This window comes from Ambystoma mexicanum, chromosome 2q (assembly GCF_040938575.1).
Source record: "Ambystoma mexicanum isolate Mex_15411 chromosome 2q, UKY_AmexF1_1, whole genome shotgun sequence".
NCBI classification, from domain to species: domain Eukaryota; kingdom Metazoa; phylum Chordata; class Amphibia; order Caudata; family Ambystomatidae; genus Ambystoma; species Ambystoma mexicanum.
Window position 1 is genome coordinate 488,729,468 of NC_090924.1, and position 24,408 is coordinate 488,753,875.

The 24,408-nt window shown below is 41.4% G+C and overlaps 1 long non-coding RNA gene across 1 annotated transcript; it reads left to right on the forward strand.

Moving 5' to 3' along the window:
* Positions 1-9,005: 9,005 nt before the first annotated feature.
* Positions 9,006-11,267, forward strand: LOC138568979 (uncharacterized). Its single transcript, XR_011303034.1, has 3 exons — positions 9,006-9,117; positions 9,256-9,368; positions 10,384-11,267. It is a non-coding gene; the product is annotated as an uncharacterized lncRNA (long non-coding RNA).
* The last annotated feature ends 13,141 nt before the right edge of the window (positions 11,268-24,408 follow it).

The window sequence follows — 24,408 nt, forward strand, 5'->3', positions numbered from 1 at the left end:
ACAACAATGGCGAAGAAATGCCCTTCTTCGTCAAAGCCAACATTGGTTTAATCGTTAATGAGAAGTTGGTGATCCACTGCCTACAGTAAGAAGTCATTCCTATCAAGGCTTTGACTTCCTTCTGTGTATTTGGGACACACATGCTAGAAATGATTTTCATCCACTCATGCCTCAGCCTTCTTCCCACCTTTGACAGGAGATAGCCTAAATAGGCAACCTCCTGTTGACAACACTGAAACTTTTTGAGTGAAGCTTTGTGTCCATGTTGTGCTAGGTGAATAAGCAACAACACGTTGCCCTCCTTACAAGCGCTCTCTGAGTCAGCAGCTAAAAGTATATTGTCTACATACTGAAGTAGTGTACAAGTGGTGAGCAACTCGAGTGTATCAAGCTGCTCTTTCAAAGCCGTACACTAGATGCTAGGACTCTCCGTGTAACCATGTGGCGCACGGGTGAAGGTTAACGAGCGTCCCCTTAAGGTGAACGTGAACAGATATCTACTATCTTTGTGTATAGGGATACTAAAGAAAGCGTTCTTAAGCTCCATAACACTAAAGTGAGTAGCAGAAGCCGGAATCATGGTTTATATTATCGTCACAACAGTCACAAAGGGAAATTGTGGAGCAACAATCCTGTTGATGTCACGTATATCAATAATGAAACGAAAAGGAATTGCATTATTGCCTTTTTTGTACACAGGCAAAATCGGGCTGTTGCACAAACTACCTGCAATTTCCTCAATTACCCCACGATGCACAAAATCGGAGACTATGCATTTCAAAGCTTGCTCACCATCAACCGAGATCTTATACTGAGGAATACATGGCAAATTTACTCCATGTTTCAAAATTATCTTAACAGGCTCAATTTGTAGCACACAGACATCCTAATAATCAATTGCCCACAAACACTCCAGTACATTGCTAAATTCCGGCGCCAAAGGTCTGGTCAGGAACTGAGAGACAGAAAGTTGCTCTGGTGAAATCGTCAAACGCACTCCATCCAAAGAACAATGAATTACCGCATTTAATTCCTTCAACAGATTCAACCCCAACAAATTCTCTCCACAGTTCATAGTCAAAAGAAATGGACAGTGGTCTGTGAATGGACCCAATGTAATTGGTACCGGCGAAGAAACCGGACAGACTACTGGTGTACCAGAAAACCCTATAGAAACATTGGTTTGCCCTGACAGCGGAATGTTTGGAACCCGTGAATGGTCAATGGAACACTTCTGTGCCCCTGTATCTATCAAGAATAGATGTTTCCTATTTCCCTACCATCATCTCAACATAGGGAACTTTCTGATAAACGGGAATAGGCGTTGGTTCCAAACTCAGCTTCGGCAATCCTAACGAAACAGAATGTCGTCAAAAGGAAGTTCTTCAGAGAGGTAAGCAGCAGAAGGATGATCAAAAATGTTTCTATTATCCACACTCGGTGCCTGATTATCCTGCAAAAAAGGTTGTGAATTTTGTGAAAACTGACTTCTACCAGGACCCCCTCTCCCAGGGCGGCCTCTGAATCGTCTACCCATGGCACCAAATGTGTTATTCGACCTCTGCTGGAGGATCGGGCATTGTGAATGCCAATGACCCTCTTGACTGCAATATGCACACTGGTTCACGTTTACAGGACCCAATGGCACATTTCCCTGTGGGGCATACTGACCCCTAAATTGTGAAGTACCCCCTCTAGGGCCTCTAACAATTTGCTGTAGTAGAACTTTTATTTTCAGGTCTCCCTTTCTTTTTTCAATTCTTTCTTTTTCGTTGTTGACACGGTTCTCATAGTACTGAGCCATATGCAATACTTCTGACTGAGACTTAGCTTGCCAAGCGCTCTCCGAAGACATAATTTGCGACTTGATGTAGGCAACTTCCTAATTTCGGGAAAGGATTGTTTAATGGTGTTCACTTCCTGTCTCGAGAACGGGACGTGAACAAACTGCGACACATAATGTCCAGGAATATCGTGAGCAGGTGCGCCTGTTGCAGGATCAGCTGGAATCTCAACTTTTGGGATAAATGTCGGAGGAACCTCTCTCATAGGCAACTGAGAAGTAGGCAACTCCGAACGCTTACTGAGCAACAGAGATATATCGAGCGCTTAAGCAGCTGAAGGAGTGTCAAACGAAAAAGCTCTCTTGTAAATATTGTAAATATTGAATAATTCTGCGGGAAAACAAATATTTCTTTTTATGCATTGATCTTGCAGGTATTCTACCATTACCTTTATCACTTTCCTCTGCATTTCAGGCATATACTGAGTAAACATGTCATATACTTCTACGGGAGTTATCGACATGTCTGAAATCCACCTAATCGCATCCTTCGTACAAATTCGTGTTTCCTCATTCATCGATTTACAACAAGGAAGAAACCGTTTCTGTACAAACACAGCGTCCAAATTATTACCATCAATATCTACATTCTGTAACCTTTCCAACTCCCTTCTATACTCAAAAACCCTCTTGACGTGCTCATGTACTTTCTCCGCAGTATCTCTTGAATATGCTAAAACATTCAGATCCCTCAACACTTGTGGGAGATCTATATCATCTAGTCTGTTCCTCATTATACGTAAATGAATTCCCAATCCTTCAATAAAAACGTTTTTCTCAGGAAAACTGGCTAAATTAGAGAGTGTGGCAAAAACATAAGCTTGTTCACCCTTCTCCATACAGCATCTAGCCCATGCAGTCAATTCGTGCTTTCTCTCTGGAGACACAGTATTACGAGTTACAATCCTTGATCCTGCTCCCTTATCAACTACAAGCGGCGCAGAACCACTTGGAAGAGAAAGAGTAGACAAATCTTGTACATTCAGTAACAGAGGTGCCATCACTGGTGCAATAGGCAAATCTATCAAATCCGTAACAGCAGGCAAAGGTGCAGGAGCAAGCGGAGGAGCAACGATAGGAGGAGGAAAAACAGTCGGAAAAAGAGGAACAAAGAGAGGAATGATAGGAGGAGCAGGAAGAACTTCGGGAGGAGGAATAACAGCAGGAAGAGGTAGAACAGCAGGAATAGGAACATACAAGGTGGCGCAGTGGCACCAGGCCTGTGTTCGTTTAGAAGTTCATCAATCAGCTCATCAGATACATGAAAGTCTTTAGACGGATACATTTTCTGGATACTAAGTGAAAAAGCCCTATCCATACTTTTAACTGACTCGGATTGTTTATTTTGATCATATAACAACGCTTTTTCGGCATTGGTCATATGACAGCGCGCATGTTTTTCCCTACTTTTACATTGGTGCATAGCTTCTTTCTTCCATTTCTGTAATACATCAAATGCTGCAGGTCTAGCCTTTTTTTTTTAATAATATAGATTCTAAATATTCTATGCGAGGGATTTCAAAACTACCATTGATTGACCACTGAAGTTCGGAAGCATGTCTAGTTTGTCTGTGCCCAATATCTTTAAACACTATACTACCAATGCCGTGCTTACAGTACATAGTACATGCCGGCGACCCCACCATTGGCGCCGGTCGGCCAAATTCCAAAGATTGTCTGTCACTGCGGAATAACGCCCTGAAGCAGGCAGACAATTTCCCCGGCATATCATATTACTGGTGTTACCTGGTCAATAATTGTACTCGCGAGTGCAATGCGCCAAAACAAATTATCAGGATACTTGAGAATCGGGCCAGAACTCACCTGATCAAAGTGCTAAAGGAGGTCCGATCGGATTTCTAAGGACTCGAAGGACCCACGTGGTTGGTGATTTCGGCAAATCTGCCCGCCTTGATATAAGACTCTCATCAAGATGCCGACTCGGACCGCAGGCTCACCGTCCAGGGATTGGGTGCTGCAGTACTGCTCAGGTATCAAGTCTCATCCAAGTAAGGGGCCCCCTTTTTCACTGTCTGATCCCGGTCCGATAGCCGCGTCAACCTTCAATGAGATGGCATCAATCTTGAGGGTCCCTATTCGGGCGCCATCTGTAAAAGCAAGGAAATATCAAGGCTGAGTACCACAAAAGGAAATACACCAAACACGGGCTTTATAAGGATTCACAGATCTTTATTCTATTACTGCGCAGTTACAAAGAAACAAAAGAGATAGCTATCTGGCCCTCAGTACACCACGTTCGATATTTGTTTAACATTGTGTTCGATGTATGTCAGCGGATTAGACTTATTGGTGGAGTTAATCCTTAGACTACAAGTCAGGCATGGGACAAGGTCTCTTTACTCTGCCTAAACATTCGGCCAACGAACAGTCTAAATATTTACTATAGTACAACGTTCGGGAACGCTCGGTTACAATTGGGAAAAACTGTCCACCATTTCAGAATACAAAGTTACATTTGGACAGAAATCAAAATGGCGGATGAACCTAAAATGGCGGCGGAGTCGATCTAAAATTGGAACTTTGCAACGCGGATTTCTTCGCAGAGCGACTGGACTTAGGCCAATATACACGAGAAAGGAGGCACAATATGATTTCCCGTTTAACAAACTCTTTTTCAAACTTCCCCCCTCTGCGTCCCAAACTTCCTCTACCATACCGACTGCCTATCTGCTATCAAGTCCTGGTGTGCCTCCAATAATCTCTTCCTTAATGCCAGCAAGGCTGAGATTCTCACTAGTGGAATTCCCACTTCCTCTTTCCTCCCTGAACTCTGGCAACCCTCTTTGGGCCCTCCCCCTTCTCCTGCACTTGAAGCCAGAAACCTTTGAGACATCTTCAACTCATCTCTCTCTTTCTTCCCTCACTTCCTGGACCTTGCCAAGAAGGCCCACTTTCAGCCCCACCTCCTCGAAGGTATCCTTCCCTTCTTCACTTTCCCCCAGAAGCTCAATGTATCTGGAGCCCTGGTATTCTGTAGGCTTGACTATTGCAACAGCCTCTTCCTCAATCTACCTTCTTCCTCTCTTCACCACCTCCAGCTTGTCCAGAATAGGGACGTGGGACTTATCTTTGGCCTTAAGCTCAGAGACCATATCTATCCAGCCCTAAAAACCCTCCATTGGCTCCCGGTTGCTGCAAGGATCAAATTCAAATCCCTCTGCTTCATCAATAAGGGTGTCTGGGGCCGTGGACCAATCTATCTACAACTTGCTCTTATCAAATACCTTACTTTCAGATCCTTACACTCCTCCAGCTTCAAATCTCTGTGCGTCAAGCGCTTTCTTATGCAACAAACTGGAGGCAAATCTCTCTCCTCTGCTGGCTCCCTCGTGTGGGACAGCCTCCCACTCCCTCTCCGTCTTGAGCCGGATCTCCTCAAATTCCATAAGCTCCTCAAGACTTTCTCTTCACCTCCTCCTTCACCCTCTCGCTCCCGTGCTAACACCCCACAGTCGCTACGATTGGTGGCCAGGGCCCTGCCCTCCCGCCCAATCTCACTCAGCCTTCCGCCCCACCCTAGCACTTGCCTTTAGGCACCCGCTGGCCTGTGTTGCCACAGGCTTGCACTTTTTATTGGCAGGCGATCACTTCTGTACCAAACGATCTCTACCATGCGCTTACTGTTGCACACTACTAACTTCCTGCACTTCCCTCTGTGTCCCTTCATTCTCTGCACTTGCATGCTATGAATGCTCACAAGGCCTAAAAGGACCGAGCCCTTTCTGTTCATCAGTTTATTCAATTTTGCCTTTGTTCCCATGTCCCCTCCCTGCTGCCATGTGGGTGCTTTGAAACACAATTTGTTGATGTATAAGCACCTTACAAATGCACAATAAATAAATAATTAATGAATAAATAACATAAATATAAATATCAGTCAATGTTCCTCATTACAACTATGCTGGTCTGGATACAACAGTGCCAGTAAGCTTATCGGCACCGTTGTTTCCAGACCGGCATATTACAACTCTGCAGGTCAGACCTGCTGGGCGGAACGGCACCTGCCCGCAGTGTTTTCACAGAAGCACTGGCACCATATTAATGGTGCTGGTGCTTTCGTGGTCCCCATTCCCGTAGAGTCCAATGGGACTCTACGGGAATGGGGACTTACCATTTGCCGGACCCTGACTTCCTGGACCACAGGGCTTGTAATCTCCCGGTGTTACCGAGAAGTCAGGCGCTGGTAAACCATTACGGGTCCAGCAGTAACCTGCCTGGAGCACCGGCGCGGTTACCACTGGACCCGTAATGAGGTCCAATATCTTCAAAAGGTTAAAACTTTCTGAAAGTCTCTTTAGCATTTAAATATGTGCTAGAGTGCGTTATCACCCTACCCCTTCTAAATATATATTTTCTGCTGAACTGTTTGTATAATAAACTAGCCACTGTTTAATTGAGATGCTTTGTGTCCTCTAATTGAGCAACATCTTACATTTTCCTTTGAACATAATAATATTTGCAAACTAGAAAATGAAAAAATAAATAGTAGTTTTCAATTTCTATTGATGACCTTTGTAAGATAGATGGTGATGAATAGGTTTTGGCACTAACATATTTTTATGGAATCAGAGAGTTCAACCCCAATTGTTTGGAACAAATTAATGGTAGCATTACTGGAGATGTCACCTTAACTTTATACGTCAATATTGGATTTAAAGTGCACCTTGGACTATGGCTGGCCTGCACACAAACTGAAAAGCATCGCATTATTTTAAAGGTGGGACACATGTTTGTGTCTATATCTTCCCAAATACTGAGATCTCCAATCAGAGTTTGATTGTGTGAGTGAAATGGATCATGTTTGGAGATGCTGATGTGGGCAGAGCCATCAGAGTGAGTGGCTGTATTTAAATTAGTTGGCAGGAAGTTGGATATTATCTGTCCTACACACAGAGGTTGTCTTGATTGTTATTTTTCGCTCAGATGACAATGCACACATTCTGGTCATAGGATGTGGGGATATGTGCTATTGTTGAGCCACAGAATTCCATACAATCTTTTTTTTGTTCCCCAAAATTGTTGCGTACGTGTACTGGTAAAAATGGTGTCCTGGGCTTGTGGTACTTGGCCTTTGTGACATAGTCCTTACATGAATCAAGCGGATAAAGGTATTTTTAAGTTTTTCTATTTTCCTTTGTGAAAATAAATATCTATAAAGTGGTTATCGAATGTTCCAAGTACTCACTTAACCCGTAGAAAACATGCTTCTCTTTTACTGTGGCTCAAAGTAAATTCTTCATGTTTAACAATTTCACTAATATCTTGAGGGTCTGTGGCAAGCACAGGAATTTTATTATCTAGGTATTGAAAGCATGATTACTATGTGGCACAGGAAGGTACTTCAAAAAATCAAAGGTCAATATCCTCTGGTGGACTGCCCACCGCAGCAGAATGATAAATATAATGTTTAAGGTATTCATTGAGTATGTTTGAAGAATTCACTTAGACCCATAGGAATAGAAGGCAGATTTCTATGGATCTGGACAGCTCCCTAAAATATGTTTATTACAACTTTTAAAATCACACTTATGATTCTGTAGTACAGGACAGTGGTACAACATGGATATATCATGACAGTTAATGTAATATCAGGGCACTACATGGGCATATAGTGTGAATGCTCAGTTATATGACACCAATAATTAGCATATGATGGTAGGACTATGACGACACAAAGACAGTTGGTGCTTGGAGCTGGGCATATCATGACACCTGGTGTAAGTTGTTACGAGATAGGTATATCTTGGCAATGCCTGTTATAAAGTACCTGGACCTGGTCATATAATGCCAGCACCTGGCTCATAGTAGGAGTACCAGAGCATATTATGCAACTACCTGGACATATGTTGTCAATACCTAGTATAATGTTCGAGCACGTATGATGAGCGTATCTGGCATAAAATGTAATTACTTGAAAATACTATCGAATATCTGGCAGATCCGTATAGTATATTAACGCCCCTTTATACATATTGTCAATCATACATGCATAAACAAGCTCAACACGCCAACAGAGACAGATGTTTACATCCGGAAGCAAAAAACCTGGAGGAAAGAATAACTTGTGTCAGCACGTTCAGTGCTATCACAATGGACTGCGTAAAATAATTTTAAAAACTGGCATATCGTATCCACCTCAGACTTTTGTCCGGCACCTCCCAGGTTTGTTTTTAAACATCAAAAGAACTTCAGAGACAGCTTAGTACATACCTATCTGAAAGAACAGGCACCCCAAACTCAAACAACGCTATGACACTTACCACCGGTTACTAGGCCACTACAAATGCGGCCAATGCTCCGTCTGTTCCATCACTAATAACCTTAAACTTGTTGAGCTTAATGGTAAAAAGTGGGAACTTCAGACTTTTTCTAACTGCTCTGTCGATTGGGTAGTGTACGGCATCAAATGCCCATGTAATCTACTATACATAGGCAAAACCAGTAGACCTGTAAGACAACGCATATGTGAGCATAGGTCCTGCCTAAAGAACAAAACCGACAAAAAACCATTAGTTGCTACTGCATAACGAAAAATCACAAATATACAGACATCCAATGGTTTGTGATTAAAAAAATCCACTTTACAGCGAAGGGAGGAAACAGGGAACTGGCACTTAGCCGTTGCAAACAACGTTGGATCTATTCCCTAAATACAGTTCATCAGGGGTTAAATTTGTCAGTCGAATGGAACAGCCTTTTGGGCTGACCTTCTCTCTGTGCATTTACTAGTTTTTCCCTCTAGCCATTCATTGCCTGAGATACCATCATTATATGTCTTTCTGTGCATCCTCTCCAATATTGTATCCAGCATGGGGTCTAAGCACCCATTTCTCAAGAGATTGTTGACTCATCCTTCAGTCTTGTTGTGTTCCATTCGGTTTGATTCGATTACGTTAGACATTTTGATTGTCTTACACTTCCGATTTCTTTTTTGAGCAGTGTTGTTTTCCCCAATGTGTCTTTTCACTACCTACATGTATATTATTTCTTGAGGTTGGGTTGTTCTTATGCAACTCGCACGTATGACACTTTGTGCGGACCATGCTGTTTCTTATTCAGTAAGCACAACATCTCATGGGGCTACACTGTGCCTTTAAGAAACTGTGTTTACCTTGTACGAGCCCCGCGTTATCACGTGAGACTCGCACACGCTTGTTAAACATCCCCTTTCAACGTCAACATGTTAAATAGATTCTAATTCGGGCTACGGCTTCCACCACACACGGCTTTAACTGCGCGGACCCGTACAACAAGTAAGCGCTTCCACATTCTGGTGTACTTTTGCAATGGTGCACCATTTCTCCAGTATGCCCTCTCCCTCAATCCAGTCTGAGCATCAGATTTAGGATGCTCCTAATGGATGCTACCACTTTTGTATCCTTTTCATTCAGCCCGTGGCTTTGTCCTGACATACGGCCAGACCCGCTATTACTGAGTTTAGCACAGTGTCCTGTCCATTTCGCGTTCAAGTTGAAACTGAACAATCGACTGCTGAAACGCTGCAGTAAGCCTTTTTTGAATTTCTCTTATAACTCCTTTATCATTGTCTATCTGCCATCCATACTTGTAGCATATAGATTTTGGTTCAGCATGCTTTTCACTAAGCACGCGACCTCTGTAGGTTCTTTAATATCAGAGAGTGGTGCCTGTGTGGTACACCACAGCTGCATGTAATAATATTTCTCCTTTTTTCCACCAGTGGTCGCTTTTGAATATATAATTGTATACACGGCAAGCCATGAGTCATCCGCTGTTGTGCATCCAAAAATGCGTGCATTTATCACACTATAGAAACAATTGTCTGCACACTCTACATTCACAGTGGTACTGATTTGTTCCGTTACCACTACATCGAGCGTTTGCCGATGTTTTGGCAAACAACTCTGAAGGCAATCTTTCTTGTTTTTGAGCATATTCAGTAAAAAGCACTAGAGTCTGGCTCATTCAAAAACGTAATTTATAAGCCTTTTGTTATGAGACGAGATGACATAGGAAGCTGATGTTCCTCAAATTACGGCCTTGAGCCTAAAAGATAGATTCAGTATTTGACGTTCAGTTGTGCAATAACTCAAACGAGACAACTATTTAGAACAAATAAGACAATGGGAACTAATTACAACAATTATATTGTAGGACAAGATTGTTTTCTCTTGCCACAAGGACGACATTGCACTGTTGTATTATTCGTTCGTGTTAAAGAAATTATTCAGATTTGACGCATTGTGTGTCAACTTTTTCTTACTGAGCCTGGAGAAGCAAGTAAGAGAGTGGTGTGGTTATTTTATTTGTGATTTGCTTTTTTGTTTATTTGCGAAACTAGAAATACAGAGTTCGCAAGGCAGAATTCCCTAAGTGCGAATTTTGAAATTTACAGGTTGAATTACATTAATCTCTTAGTAGTTTGTTACCATCTACTCCTGTCTTATTTGTAATCAATTGACTAAATGTGATGTTAAACAACAAATGTATAGAGCACAAGATCACTTTAAGTTATTAATCAACTATTTGTATCTTTTTAGATCAGTGATGTCACAATTACATCATAAAATGGGGTAATCATTAAATTGAAGTTTTCCTGAAAGAAATCCTCAGTCCTGAAGATGGCCGCTACATCTATTCCCGAAAAGACACTAGAGAGATAGTGTCCAATGCAAATCATGGCCGAAACATGTTGACTATCTTATAAAAGATCACTAATGATAGTAATCTAGTGCATTCATTTTGAGAAGTAATGTCCATTTTGTGACTTACAACCCTGTTTAGTCTTTGTTTTTAGTTTTCTAGTGTTTGTGACTTTCTTTTGTGCATCCACTTGTTCAGTCCGGTTGAGTACTGTTCTTTTAAATTATGTATAACTAAAATTAAATGTATTCAATTTCTCTTTTCATTCCATCTCTTTTGAAATTCCATTGTGTGTTTTGCTGCTCTTGAGTGATCATTATGTTGTTTTAATGCTAACCATGTTGTAGAACCACCCCACTCTCCTACCTCCTGGTTACGTGTAGAGAGGGGTAATCAATTCTCAGTTCTCTTGTTTAAATCATACATATTCATATACAAAACATATATAAAGAATGCACCCCAAACCTCAGTGAGAAACTAGCCCATTAAATATCCTGAACCATGTCCCCATTCACTTTATCACAGTAAACTAGACCTTCATGGCAATGCCAACGCTTGGTAACCGTATAGTTCTGGTAATGAATCTTTGAGATGGTGTCCAATCCAGTTTGAATGGGGCATGAATAAAGGTGGTCATCAATCTAATCAGGTCCTTGGATTCTACGCTGGCAGTTACGTTTACGCCTGCCACATGAACATTCACCACACTCATGATGTGTTCCGTGTTCTCTAATTTCTTTCATCTGGTGAATGGCAGTCACAGAATAAAGATTGGAAACAATGTATCACAAAGTTCGGGCTTCTTGAACTATTAAATTATTTAACCTTTTTCCCCAAATGTTGAGTTGTAAACTGCAAAGAGTGCGATTCCCTCAACCGTGCAGCCCAAATACGTAGAGTGGATGCCATCATTTTCCCTTGACAGCATCTTTTTCTATGGGCTGTTTTGTTGGCTGATATGTTTCACTCAGTGTCATCTTCAGTCAATACAATTGCCTTTATTCCATATAAGTCACTATATCACATATGTAAAAAGACATTAGAACAGCTTTAAAAAAAGGGCATGAATAAAATAATATGTACAAAACAATCCCAAACTCATACACATAGTGTCAATGAGTTTAGATATAAACAATCAAATTCGTCCTTTCCAATAAGGGGAAAGCATCCCTTATCTTAAAATACATCACAATATGAAAACTCTAAATTAATGCAATAAAGCTTCAATACAATAATGCACATCTAATGTATTAATTTTAGAGAACATCAAAGGTCCATTGTCTAGCTGTTCAGAATTAATCGTCATGGACCTTGTGCAAAAGTACTAAAATAAAGAGCATAACACAAATGTATACATTGTGAGGTCCAAACATCATACTTTCAATTCCAATAATTAAATATAGACAGGTAAGTTCATTCTTGCAAATATAAGTGGATATTCATTTCATGTCTTAAGGTGCAACACAAGACTAAAAGTTATAATCCTACAATCAAAATCGTGAACTTCACTTCAATCATTTTCGCCCAATGTTCTTTTTGGGGGGCACTGGTAGGTATAAAGCTAAGTAATGAATAAAACCAGCTTAGTAGGACCGAAAACTCCCCATCTGAAGCCGTGCAGGCACAGGTAAATTCCTAGGCATGTATGACCCGTGTTCTATTGAGCCATGCACAGTGGTTCATGCTTCACTACATAAAACACAGTACTCAAATCTGATGTTTGCTTAATGTATGTCACTGCTTGGGCAGTGTTCTGGGTATTTACTGGTTCTGGGTATTTACTGTGTTTAACAATGGCTTCAAATACCTAACTCTTAATGCTTTCAACACCAAGACCACCAAGTGGGCATTTACTTGGGCCTCTCCCACCCCACAGACTTGTAAAACTAGTAATGTTAATAGTGTTTGTCCTTAGCTTTAAAAGATATGCAGGAGCAAAAGGCGTATTAATGGCAACCAAGTATTTCTCAAAGCCAAAATCCCTTTCCATTAGCAAATATTCCAGACCGAGACTTTGTTTACAACATTTTTCCACCATCCACCTTCTTTACAAGCAAACAGTGGCACCTTTTACCCTGGCGGCACATGATTTGTCTAGAGTAACCGGATCAAACCATAGACTCCTCAGATCCACGTCATTGAGAGCTTGCTTCATGTGCACCATCCATGGTAGAGCTCTCCCCCCTTCCAAGCTCATAACCCAAGAGAGTGTTTCCCTGTATGTTATGAGACTGGGCAAGCACCACACCTTCATCCAGTATAGTACTGGTTTTAGGCTCACCTGATCACCTATCAGGCGGAGATCAATTTCCATGTGGATTTGTGTGTTCGGACTGCTCAAGGGAAGCATTAGCAAATTCTTTAGGAATTGATTTTCGGCTATAGCCAAGGTTTCTGAGTTTTTGCGTATTCCCCATATATCTGCACCATATAAGGCTGATGCTTTAGCTTGTGCAATATTAATCTCAGGTGCTGGCGATACCGCTCCCTGCAATGGCAGTTAAATAAATATTGTAACAACCCAACCATATTTGTCGGGATTGGCGTAAGCTTAACCCATTTGTGAAGTGCAATAACCATTCTCCTGACATTGATTTATTGCAATATGGAGAATTTTGGTTTAAAAACGAGGGCATTGGTCTTCCCTGTACTAATTACAACCTGAAGCTCCTTGTACTTATCCAGAAAACTATTCAAGGTGGTCCTCAGTCCCATATGGGATGTAACTAGAATGAGATTATCATCTGCGAAAAACACTGACATTGAGTCATTCCCAGGTTTTGGTTGGCGGGAAGTTCGTAAGCAATTTCCCTATTTCTTTGATCATTTATACACAAAATAGAAGAGGAGCAAGGACGCAGCCCAGTCTCACTCCTCTGGCTACAGCAAATTAATCAGTTGTTTCTCCCCCACAGGCCCCAGTGAACTGCAGCCTTGTTATCTGAATATAGCTGCTGGATTATAAACAAGAAATGACCCGGAATGCCCCTTTTGACTAAGACCTGCCATAGAGTATTCCGTGGTACCCAGTCAAAGGCTGTTTTAAGATCAACGAAGACTGCGTACAGCTTGAGTTTCCTGAGTACTGTAATACTTTGAACCAATAGAAATAAACAGAAACTCTGGTCTGTAGTACCTTTTCAAGCTTGGAACCCCGCTTGAAGTTGATCAATGATTTCGTTAGTAGCTATCCATTCCTGCAAAAGCCTAAGAATTGTCTTTGCAAAAACATTACCTGAGCTGTCCAACAAAGATATTGGTCTATAATTTATGGTGACACCTTCCCTCCTTTTCTTTTCTTAAAAAAACGTTTATTTAACATACAGCGCTATGCCATGAAGATGGAACCATGCTCAGACTTATAGTGGTATAGAAACCATGGGGGTCCAGATAGCCAGCTCATCTTTGTGTATAGGAATAGGAATATTATCAGACCAAGGCACCTTCCCTCCCTTTTGTGACATGATTGCATCCTGCACCTTCATCCAAAAGTGAGCAAAAAACTGCCCAACTAACAGTCGACTCTGGTGCTGTAAATACCTGTGTGCTAGACTCAACTTAGTGCACCAGGTTATCCCCATACAAGTCCATGAAATGTGTTTGCCAAGCATCTTGCGTAATGCTGCAGTGAATGGAACACTAGGGGGAACACCCATCTAATCAATCAACCCTCACCTGAATTGAAACCCTTTAACATTATCTGCCTCCAAGAAACATGGCTCATAGAAACCCCTTGGTCTGATGGGTTCACCACTGTCTTGAACCCAGCTCGCAAAGGAATTCAAGGCAGACCCCCTTCAGCCCTCCTCACTATGATCAAAACAGTATCAAATTGGAGTATAGTGAGCACTAAAAATATCAACTCATGGACCCAAAATACAATCATAAAAATTCAGTTAAATAATCATCAACCAGATATACAGATGAAACCTGAACGGCTGATATCAATCATGAACATCTATTGGAATCCAGCCGCCATAAATGACAACTGCTTCCTTGATGGGCTCTTTCTAACAATAGACAAAAAAATCACCAAATACCAACATGCCGAATTTATCATCTGTGGCGACCTGAATATTCACCTATTCACAGGCTAAGGAGAACCCATGAAAAATGCAGACTTATCTACACGTGCCAAGAGATGGCAGAAAGAAACAACCATGCAGAACCTCACATACCTTAAACATCCAACTGAAGACGCCGACAAGATTATACCAACTTGGGTTAGAGGTGCCTCTTCAGCAACAACAGATTACATTTATCTATCGGAAGAACACAAAGCATCAATAATCGAAGTAGCCATAGAACTGACTGCAAAAAGCGTCCAGTACCAAATGTCAGCAATAGGCCAATGTCTAACACAATGCAAAAGAAAACCTAGGTGCCCAGCAATAGAAATTGTCGGCAAAATGTTAAGACTCTGAATGAATCAGGTACAAACCCGAGAGCTAACGAAGACAATAGAGCAAACAGCAATGAAAGACATAGACAGACATCATTTCAAATGGCTACTAATCCTCTTCCTGAAGGAGAGCAAGAGGAATGACATTAAACTACATCAACATGCTTTCAATCCTGAACTTGTAGAGAGGAAAAAAGAAATGCGAAGGACAATCCGTCAGCTGGGAAACATTGACAGCCCAAGCCGCAGTCATCAGGCTGGGATTGATCCCATTACATATTTAGACTTGCTGAAAGGCGGCGTTCCAAATTTACAAAATACTTCCATTCGGTAAGAACGTTTCGTTATACATATTTTTCATATACAGTATGACATAATATGAAATTATACTCATTGCACTTTCTCTTTGTCTTTTTTCTTTATAGTTCCCCCATTCCCTCATGTTTACTTCTCAACATGTGTTATGATCTGTTTTTATCCAAACCAATCCTTCCCTATCCCCCTCCTTGCTCTCTGTGTTTACATTTCATTTATTTTCCGGAATTGTGATACAATTTTGTTTGAATGTTATTATTTGCTATTTTTGATGAATTACTATTTAGCCCTGATTTGAAAAAGGCGGCTGAGTCCGTTGAAACACGTGTCATCCTAAAAGGGCACCCGCTCACATAAAAATACTACTATAATCAAAATCCTACTGAGTGGAGGTATTATTATTTGAAATTGTGGCGCATGATTTCAAGAGGTGTAACTACAACCATATTATTCTCTTTGAAAATGGAGTAGAGGAGCCACTATTTCTCCATTGTTACTCTGCTCATTGTAGGGTATTTTGTGGAGATTTGGGGCCTGACGGTATTTTCTTACCGCCGAAATATAACTTAGCAACAATCACTCCTTGTATTCAGATTGGGCCATGTACAACAATAATACAGTGAACATGCATTATTTCAGCACCCAGGCATGCATATTTGGTATGCGTGGGTGGTAGGCGCGGTTGGTGGTATTTTGGTGAGCATAATTCCCTTGTTTTATTTGTGGCCCCAATGTCCAAAATCCCTTATCTTTGCTTAGATTTTTCGTGTAATCACTAGAGAGACCTCAGACCTACATTTTAGGAAAACCACATTTTTCAGTGATAGTGTGCCACCATGGGCGATCTCACTGACTTATTTACGACAGAGAGCTATATATGGTAATCTTGTGGTAATTTCCACTACCTTATATACGCTAGGGAGCTATGTTCTGAGAGTCTCTCTTCCCGTTGGCTCATGTACCTCCAACGAGCTATGCTACAATCACTCACAACTGTTAATACTGAATCTGACATGCACACATCTGTCTTAAAATGACCATTGCACTGTTTAAAAATCTCCCCCACTTCATCGGCATTGTAATGGTAAATATTAAATACACCACCCGTCTGTTTTCAAATATTTTTCTGTATTATAAAAGTTGCATTTAAACACGATCTCACTCTTTACAGAAATAAATAAAATGGTACAGTAAAAGCATTGTCTATGACACACTGCAAAGAGCGTGGCGGAGAACAGAACTCAAATTGCAACATTAGCATTTGATTAAGGCATGCACAGGAATCCTACACTGACTGCATATTACCGTACACACTCAGCTACCACACTTCTCATTACCTTATCTTTTTAGTTGTTCTCTTTGGCTGTTCTCTTTGTGAATGTGGCTCCCTTGGATTAACTCCAGCAAAAAGGAACGCTTGCCTTCTCAAACCGGGTTCATTGCCTGGAATTCTCAGCTTTTTCAGATAGGAACGCCTCAGCCAGTGGAAAGGTCCTTCTTTCAGCTCTCCCCAATCTCGACTGCCAAATCTTGACTGTAGCAGGACGCAGGGATCTGCATTCAGTCAGGAGTCCCACAGCCAGGTCTTCTCCCCAGTAGTGCAGAAAAATGTCTCCCTGTCTTTTTCCCCGATACTGCCCACTAAAGCTTTCATCTCAGCCCTCTGTATGACGTGTCCCAATGAAATCCATCATCTCTCATCCTCCTACTCTCAACAATAGCTTCGCTTATACATTTGCAATTGTTGCAAATCTGACTTCCTTCTTCCTGCAGTTACTGTGCACAAAAACACGGAGAAGCAGACAAAGAAGAGAAGAAAAAAATCTGCACACACATTTAAATGGTTTTCAGAGTATGCCTAATTCTGCAGTAGAGAACACATTTCATTAGTGGGTTATGTTAAATAAGGTTTTATTAGTCAGGTTAATGGTTAATAGGTTAGCTGTTAATTTTCAAATGTGTCTCTCGCACCATAGGCATTTCAGGTGAAAAATAGTGTGCATTTTTAAATGAGCACGTGTGCTTTTAACTGTAAAAATAGATTCGCATCTTATATGTTAAAATCGTTTTTGACTGAATAGCCTGTCTTTCCTTGTTAATCTGGTAACCCATATAGCAATGCACCGCACCCTTGTGGTGGTGCTGCAAAAAAAAAAATGTGCTACTTGTGCAGTAGTGCTGTACTCTGTGCTGTTTGCTACCTGTGCAGTAGTGCTGTACTCTGTGCTGTTTGCAACCTGTGCAGTAGTGCTGTACTCTGTGCTGTAACATGCCAAATATCCTTACATCATGCAACAAATATATTGCTCTAAAGAGGGCGCTGAGGTGTAACCTTAAAAGTGTCCACTGAAAAAGATTCCTCATTCCAGTTCACTAATGTATAACCATGTAAGCTTTGCATCTTCATATCGTTGCGCCCTATTACCTCCGGGTCTGGAGCGCGTAATAAGTGAATAAACAAACAAACAAACAAACAAACAAACTCTAGACCATACAGTACACAGGCGGTGTCGATAGCGTGGACATGCATTCTTTGGGAGGAGAAGAATCTGGGGATGGGATATCCCAGATCTCATCCTGATCATCTCAAAATCCCTCTAACTCCCCCAGCAGCTCAAACTATAGGTTAAAGTTGCTGGCTAAAATAACATTGACAGCCCAAGCCACAGTCATCAGATAAAATGGGCAAAACAATCATACCAAACTGGAGGAAAACATTTCGCAAGACGCTACTGCAACAGGATGTGGAAGCAATCATGAGAACATTGAAAAGTTAGAACTTAAGAGAACTATGGAACCTCTTTAATAATAATGCCAGAAAACAAGACGATTTGACAGCAAATGTCACCCAACAACAATGGATCCAGCACTTCTCGCAATATATAGTGATGGGACCACAAACATAAACAACAGTCAATCAACCGTGACTAAAAAATGGCGCATTCAATACGAAAAGCAAGATCTGACGGAGATGATCCGCAAACTAAACACCTCCCGTGCGCCGGGACCCGATGGTCTGTCAAACGCAACCATTAAAAAAGATGCACACCTATGGGTCAACTTCATGGAACAGATACTCTCTGCGATCAACAAACTCAACCAGATCCGTCAGTCATGGCAAACCGCAACCATAGTACCAATATACAAGCAGGGCCCTCGGGACGACCCACAAAACCTCAGACCCATAGCTATCCTCGATCCATTAGGGAAGCTATTTGCAACAATCCTGCTCAAAAAGCTGAAACAATGGGCAATGGAAAATGTCCGTTTTGCGACTCGACAAAGAGGTTTGACATCCAATGTCGGAACAAACATAAACTTAATATTATTAAACCTAATCAAACATGAAGCAATAAAAAACAAAACGATGGTTCATGCGGCATTTATCGACCTCCACATGGCCTATTGAGACAAAACCTGTGGAAAAAATTAACAACATGGAAATATCCCACTGAAATACTGGAACCAATCAAATTGCTGTCCTCAAATACCTCGATAACAGTCAGACTAGGTAAAAACGGCACTACTACTCCATCCATCAAGACAACTAATGGATTAAAACAAGGATGCCCGTTGGCAGCTACACTGTACAACCTATACACTGCAGATATTGAAGATCACTTCGAAAGCAGTGCCCTAAACCCTCCCAAAATAAACTCAAGCGGTGCCAGTAATGATGTATGCTGACAATATCATTCTATTAGACAAAACACCAGCTGGATTACAGACAAGTCTACAATGATTGGGAGAATACATGACTGCAAATGAGTTACATATCAACACCACCAAAACCAAAGTGATGTCACTGGTGAAGCAACCCTTCAAGAAGGCAAAACCTCTGAACCTGACTATGGAAGGGAATCAACTAGATGTGGTTGTAACGTTCTTACCGAATGGTAGTATCAGCCAATACCTAAAAATGCTGTTATTAATGGGATGCCGTGACTTGTGTATCCTTTTTGTTTTTTCAAACGCACACACATAATAGACGTTAAAAATGTGGGTTAAACTTCCTTTGCTACGTATTCTAAGGCAAATCATTAATAACAGCATTTTTAGGTATTGGCTGATACAATTAAGCGCATAACAATAGAACGCAACCAAGTTTAGATGTATTTAATTACTAGGCAGCAGAGAACGATGTATGGAATCTAATTATTTAAAGTCTATTCGACAGGCTGGGTTTGATCCCATTACATATTTAGACTTGCTGAAAGGCGGCGTTCCAAATTTACAAAATACTACCATTCGGTAAGAACGTTTCGTTATACATATTTTTCATATACAGTATGACATAATATGAAATTATACTCATTGCACTTTCTCTTTGTCTTTTTTCTTTATATTTCCCCCATTCCTTCATGTTTACTTCTCAACATGTGTTATGATCTGTTTTTATCCGAACCAATCCTTCCCGATCCCCCTCCTTGCTCTCTGTGTTTACATTTAATTTATTTTCCGGAATTGTGATACAATTTTGTTTGAATGTTATTATTTGCTATTTTTGATGAATTACTATTTAGCCCTGATTTGAAAAAGGCGGCTGAGTCCGTTGAAACACGTGTCATCCTAAAAGGGCACCCGTTCACATAAAAATCCTACTATAATCAAAATCCTACTGAGTGGAGGTATTATTATTTGAAATTGTGGCGCATGATTGCAAGAGTTGTAACTACAACCATATTATTCTCTTTGAAAATGGAGTAGAGGAGCCACTACTTCTCCATTGTTACTCTGCTCATGCAACAAATATATTGCTCTAAAGAGGGCGCTGAGGTGTAACCTTAAAAGTGTCCACTGAAAAAGGTTCCTCATTCCAGTTCACTAATGTATAACCATGTAAGCTTTGCATCTTCATATCGTTGCGCCCTATTACCTCCGGGTCTGGAGCGCGTAATAAGTGAATAAACAAACAAACAAACAAACAAACTCTAGACCATACAGGACACGGGCAGTGTCAATAGCACGGACATGCATTCTTTGGGAGGAGAAGAATCTGGGGATGGGATATCCCAGATCTCATCCTGATCATCTCAAAACCCCTCTAACTCCCCCAGAAGCTCAAACTATAGGTTAAAGTTGCTGGCTAAGAGAACATGAATTCTACTTGGTTCATAATCTTCTCATTTATCAGCCAGTTTTTGAAGTAAATCCATTTTGGACCCTTTGATGAACTATTTGGGATATTAAAAACATTAAAAAAACAAGAGGTAATCACCTCCCCAGAGGTGCACTATTAGATGTTGCAGATCCAGGTATCCTGTCTCACGTTTCTCCACATGCCAATTGAGTGCCACAGCCCTCCATTTGTTCAACCCCTTGGGCCTATTATTGCCAGGATAGAGAAAGTCTGATATCCTTGTAACTCCAATGGTTCCATTACCCAAGTTTCTTGCATAAAAATCCGATCGTACCCCCGGATGAAGTTGCACCACGCAGGGTCTGCCAGATGTTTCCTCAGCCCTTGATGTTTCACAAAATCAAACAAAGGGGAGCATCCATTTAACCTTGGGTTGGGTCCCATCAGTCCACCGCATCAAGACCATGGGCCTCATAAGTGTGCTAGTCCGGAAACAACAGTACCGGTAAGCTTACCAGCACCATTGTTTCCGGACCGACATACTAGAACTCTGCGGGCGGGTGCCCTCCTGCCCGGCAGGTCAGACCACTCCACATCCGCCACATTAACAACTACCACACATTCAGAAAGACCCCCTCAAAACGTGGCTATTCCCTTCCTCCTCCTGAATCCCCCTCTCCGCACTATCCTTGACATCTCCCTGCACACAAGCACTGGCCCAGGCCCACCAAAACACCAGCAAACCACATTCTAGCAGACTCTAGCTGTTGTTGCAGTGGCCCACTGTGATAAACCCACCCCTTTCAACTCCTAATGACAATCACACATCACCCCCCCAACCCAGACCTCAACACTCTCACTGGTGCACTCTGGTTACCGGACAACACCTTAAAATCTGATAGTACCCGAACATTGCCACTGAAAAGCATCTTGACAGTAGTCCGCCAGTGCCACATCCAAATTCCCTCCTCGACAGAACACCAAGTGGCCCTGCACAAGCAGACCCTCCCCTATCCAATATCCAAGAGGGCTTGCCATAAAGATGCAGAATGCTAGATTAAACGGATCGCTAGAGGTAGCAATTGCAGCGCCAGGTTTGATTTGGGGACAGGACATGTTATGCACTTAGATGGATTGTCCTAGCCAATTATTAAAGGGGCATACCCATGCACTCAGAATGCCTGATTCCTAGGCTCATGGGAGGTAGAGGGGAAGTGCACCAGCATAACTTGAGGTATAGGGCATGTTATGCACTTGGATGGATTTGCGGGTAGGAGCAGTGACACACTCAGAACCTCCAGGGAGGCATAAAACAAAACACACGTAGATGGCTGTTTCTTTTGGGGATGGGGAAATATTGTCATAGCCTATAGATCATAGGTGATTACATGCAAATATCTCCTGTCATTGAACTTATTAGATTACCTGGTTAATCGTTTTAGTAATTGGAAGACAGGTAGTAGTTTTGCCCACTGATAGCACTCACCCACATACCTGACCTCTTGGGTTGCTTACTTGAGCCTAGTCAGCCCTCCGAAGTCCTACCTCAGCAGAATGCACACAAGCATCTTAAAGTCTACTCTTAGAATGTTTCCATACCTGGATGTTGGTACCTGAGATTGTTCCAACCACGAAACACATTGAGGCTATTCAAATGGGAAAATGGTGCTATATAAATGGTGACTACAATGCAATGCAATACAATTGAACCACATAAGAGGTCCTGGCAAGGGAAAGATACCAGGAAATTGAAATGAATTGGATGTCCTAGCAAGAGAAAGATACCAGGCAAGTGAAACCACAAGTCCTGGCAGGTGAGTACACCAGGTAGTTAAAATTGAGTAAAGAGCCCTGGCAGGGGAGTGTACTAGGCACGTTGCAAAGTTGCAAAGGTACAAGAAACAATAAGAAGAACAGTGTTTTCTAGACAAAAGAGACAATTGTGTTAAAGAAAGACTTACAAAGCTTGTTGCTTAAAGAGGAACATTGTGAATCAAGGAAAGTCACAAAGGAACTGTTATTAAAAGAGGCATTGCCATCCAATTTCAAAACAGAGGGGAAGGGGACCACTCTCTTTGTCCAACGTCTTTCACCTTGGAGAACATTTTTGTTGGAGTTATTCTAATCTGTAAATATTTCTTTTGCCAATATCAGGTTGAAGACATTTCCTTATACACCTTATTGTTTTGTTTGCAGTGTTAGGATCAGGATAGGATGTTTTGGACACCAGGACGGCTTTTCAGTTATTGACATCCTGACACAGACATATTTGTTTTTGGTTTTTAGGTAGGGAGCCTCCTCTTTAGCACAGGGTCAAAGAAGCATTTTCCCAACACATTTTCATTTAAATAAAGGTGTTTAAGCAAAAACATGACAACTTTGTGTCCAGCTTTCATTTCTGACCCGTTACACATCTCTCATTCTGGTTATGATGCACCCCTCACCCATTAAGTTTGCAAACCTCCAACCGCTCTATGTTAGTGGTTGTTGATTTGCTTAGATGAGCTACTTGCCCACCTTGGACATCCATGTGTCTAGAAGGGAAGGACCTTCTCTTGGTGTGTTGCTCCAAAAGATGCCTTATGGTGATCCTTGCAGGGGACCTTTTTTGCCCATAAAAACCTGTAGCTTTGTCTTCTCTGGCTGGGGACTTCCTTTCAATTGCTGCTGCAATTGTGATCAAGGAAAGGCAGCATTGACAGATAAGCTGATGCAGCAGAGTCCATCATGGAGCAGGAATAGCCCCACTAAAGCCCCATCTCTGCCACTGAATATATTTTAAGGATTTACATTTTTAATCTACAGATCTTTTACTACAAGATTGTGGGATGATGTGGATATCCACAGATATAAAAATCAATGTTATAAAAAAAGCAAGCTTAACTATTTGTATAGGGACCCTGGACCCAATTGGCCTTTTTGACATTGGGATGCCCACATGCTCAAACTGTTGTTCAAACATCTATCCCTTAGTTGTGTTAGCTGTGTTGTTTAAATCTGTAAAACGGGTCCTGATCATTCCGCAGAAGTTGACTTAACGTTATAGTGTACTACTTCTATAGAGAATTATGTTACTTGTGAGAGATGGCTTACACCACGACAGCTTGAAAAGGGTAATCATTCTGGCCAGTCAAGTAAAAAGCAACATGTTTTTAAGAGGACGTTTGAAGGCACTATGAAATGACTTTTAAAGATTACTATGAACTTGTTTTTGAAATTGAAAAACGTAATTGCTTCACAACAGGCTTACAATCCCCACAACATTCAAGACTCTACGAGGTTTTTTTTCTGAAACATAACTGTTCCTTCATAAGAAAATGATGGGCATGAGAAGAGAGTCTAGTGAACTGGGCGTGTAGAAATATGTTTACTGTCTTCCCTTCAAAGGGTTTCTAACATCACAGATCAAAGAAACTCCCCTGCTGTGCATTGAACGTGCTGAAGCATACTGCGATAGGACAGGAGATGTACCTTTGACTGTATTGCATCCCATTTATCTTCATAAGGCTATGAAAAATAGTTTGTGGAAATCCTATTACCCATTGTTACAGCAGAAAACCCACCTTTAAGCTTGGCCAAACTTTCTCAAAAGTTATCCCTGGATTCCCACAAATCTGCTAGTAATATTCGTATTAGTTTGTAGGTTCCCGAGGATTTTACTTCTACAACAAAACTATCCACATTTCTATTAAGAGCATTCAATTCACAGGGAGCTTCAGGAGAGGTTCGGTCAGGATTGGACTGATTCTTGGGGGAAAACATACACAAAATAACTTAAAAGGATTCAGGAAGGGTGAGAACATTTAGGAGAATGGGAGCGTTGAGTTGGTGCTGTGTGGTGGCATTAGAAAGATGATATAGCGTGCCGCATATATGTGAATCTCATCCCAGTAGGAGAGCACATTAAAAGTTTCAGTAATCTATCTCAATTGATAATTGCACCTGCTGCAGAGATCTATATGTAACCTGCAGCTCTCTGGTTTGAATCTGGGTAGGAACTCAGCCTTTCATCCTTCTGAAGTTGATCAGATTAGTAGTGTTGAAGTAGGGAATTGCATGACAGACCAGCAGAGTCAGTCAAGTCTCAGACATGCCTGTATGTGCTTTTTATGATTCAGAGGTCGA